The sequence below is a fragment of the Eriocheir sinensis genome, chromosome 29 (assembly GCF_024679095.1).
Source record: "Eriocheir sinensis breed Jianghai 21 chromosome 29, ASM2467909v1, whole genome shotgun sequence".
Taxonomy (NCBI): Eukaryota; Metazoa; Arthropoda; class Malacostraca; order Decapoda; family Varunidae; genus Eriocheir; species Eriocheir sinensis.
The window spans coordinates 9,449,499-9,451,998 of NC_066537.1; the positions used below are offsets into that span (position 1 = coordinate 9,449,499).

The 2,500-nt window shown below is 38.4% G+C and overlaps 1 protein-coding gene and 1 long non-coding RNA gene across 12 annotated transcripts in view; both read right to left on the reverse strand.

The window, feature by feature from the left end:
- Positions 1 to 2,500, reverse strand: part of LOC127004999 (serine/threonine-protein kinase N-like) — a 211,357-nt gene that overhangs the window by 34,803 nt on the left and 174,054 nt on the right. The window lies entirely within an intron of this gene.
- Positions 1 to 2,500, reverse strand: part of LOC127005003 (uncharacterized) — a 4,659-nt gene that overhangs the window by 884 nt on the left and 1,275 nt on the right. The window contains exons 1-2 of the long non-coding RNA XR_007758204.1: positions 1,402 to 2,500; positions 1 to 1,225 (exon numbers count right to left, since the gene is read on the reverse strand). The exon at positions 1 to 1,225 is cut by the window's left edge and continues 884 nt beyond it; the exon at positions 1,402 to 2,500 is cut by the window's right edge and continues 1,275 nt beyond it. This is a non-coding gene — a long non-coding RNA (uncharacterized LOC127005003). The remainder of the gene's footprint in view (positions 1,226 to 1,401) is intronic.

Genomic DNA, 2,500 nt, shown 5'->3' on the forward strand with positions numbered 1-2,500 from the left:
TACCTGGCTGTCTATTATTATACCTGCGACTTAATCTTCTGCCTTACCTTTTACCTGTTTTACCTAATTACCTGTTGTTTTCCCCCCTTCCCTTACCTGCTTCACCTCTATTTGCTTCCCCATTACCTTGCTCTTACCTGGCCGTCTATAATTACACCTGTGACCTAATCTTCTGCCTTACCTATCCTTTTCTATTTCTCTTTTCTTAATCTCCCTTCTATTCTATCTTTCTTTTTCTTCCTCTTCCTTCCTATTTTATTTTTTTATCTTCATTTCTTAATATTTATCATCTTCCTTCTCTTCCCCTCTCTTTCATTTTGCTCTTCTTCGTATTGCTATTATTGTTACTGTTTTACCTGTTTACCTGTTGTTTTGCCTCCACCCCTCACCTGTTTTCATTAACTTTCCTATTATCTCTCCACTCACCTGGCTTTCCATTGCACCTGTGACCTCATCTACGGCCTCACCTCCTACCTGTTTTACCTACTTACCTGTTGCGTTGCCCCCTCCCCTTACCTGTTTCCATTAACTTTCCTATTAGCCTATCTCTCGCACTTCTTCCTTTCCCCCCCAAAAAATCTCTTCTCCAACTCTTTCTTCCTTTATCAGTATTTCTCCTCTCCTCCTCCTTACCTCCTCTCTCTCATCTATTCTTCTATCTCATCTATTCTATTACACCTGTGACCTCATCTACCGTCTTACCTGATACCTGTTCTATGCTACCTTGCCCCCTAACCCCCTAGTGTAGGCCTACCATACTCTTGCAGGCTTTTTTTTTCCTGTTACGTGATGCCTTTTCATTTAACTCCACGAACCTGTTTTTTCACATAATCTGACCATCGGTATTATATGTTTTCTTAATTGAGATATGATCACCTGTAATCATTGCCTTTCATACCTGTTCCTGGCTCATTGGTTTCTTTCTTTAATACTCCTCTGTTAGTATCAATCTCCTCCTCCTCCTCCTCTTGTTATCTTCCTCCTTTCTTCCACATCTCGTTACTTTTTGGCGTTACTTGGTTTCTTTTACTAATTGCTGTCTTGATTAATATAACAGTGTGTGTGTGTGTGTGTGTGTGTGTGTGTGTGTGTGTGTGTGTGTGTGTGTGTGTTTCGTCATGTACAAAGAGCCTCCATACTTTTTTCTGATTAATTCTTCCTTATTGCCCTTAAAACATCACCTGGTGTACACTAATAATTCCTCTATTAATTAACACCTGAGTGCCTGTAATTATACCTCACCTCTTCACTAATTAACTCTTCTCTCTTATCTCCCATCACCTGGTTTATATTACTAATTGCTCCCTTAATTAAATCGCAAACACCTGTAATTAAGCCTGTACACATATTCCCCACTTATGAATAACTTTTTTTTTCCTCTATTAATTAACACCTGAGTACCTGTAATTAAACCTCACCTCTTCACTAATTAACTCTCCTCTCTTATCTCCCATCACCTGGTTTATATTACTAATTGGTCCCTTAATTAAATCGTAAACACCTGTAATTAAGCCTGTACACCTTTTCTTCACTAATTAAATTCTTATCCTCCTCCTCTAAGCCCCATCCGTTCTCCATTCCCTCGGTCCTGAACTCCTTACACCTGGCGTTCTTAATTAGACTTTCACCTGTAACACACCTCCCTCCTTCACACACCTGCACTGTTGACAAGTTAAGGAATGTCAGATTGGATGATTCGTTTTTGCTTTCTGATACTTTCTTACTAATAGCTGGACATCTTTCTTTCTATCTATATTTTTTTTCTTTTTCCCTGCTCGTCTTTCTTTTCCTTCATCTTCCTTCCTTTAGATTTCTTTTTCTTCTTTTTCCAACTCTCCCTTCCTTGCCATCTCTTTTATTTCCCTCCCTACCTCCTTTTCCTCCTCCCCGCCTATCTCATCTTGTTATTTATTTTCCTTTTTATTCTATTTTCCTCTTCGTGTTCTTGTCTCTGTCCTGTTTCTCTTTATCTCCTCCTCCTTCTATCTCTATCACAATTTCCTTTCCATTACTTTTCTATCTATCACATCGTCTTTCTGTTATTTTTCTATCACATCTTCCTTTCTATATATATATCAGTTTTTTTCTATCTATTACATCTTCCTTTCCATCACTATCATCTTCTCCTTCTACTCCTCTTCATCCGTTCACTATCTCTTATCTATCACTGCTTCTCATTTTGTTACCCTTTTTCCACCTTTTCCCATTTTCTTTTTTTTTCTATACATTTCATCCTTTCCATAAATATAAGCCTCAATTAATTTTCAGTCATCTTCTCCTCGTTTAGTAACTTTCTTTATTCTCTCCTTCTCTTCATTATTTCCTCCACGTCATGCTCAGTTTCTCTTCTATCCTTCTAAATAACACTTTTTTTTTCTTCCTTCGATAAAGTTAATCTCCAGCTCTTTCTTCCTTTATCAATCTTCCTCCTCTCCTCCCGCAGCTCCTCCATACCTCCTCTCTTTCTACACCTCTCCTCATCCTCTTCCTCCTCCACCAT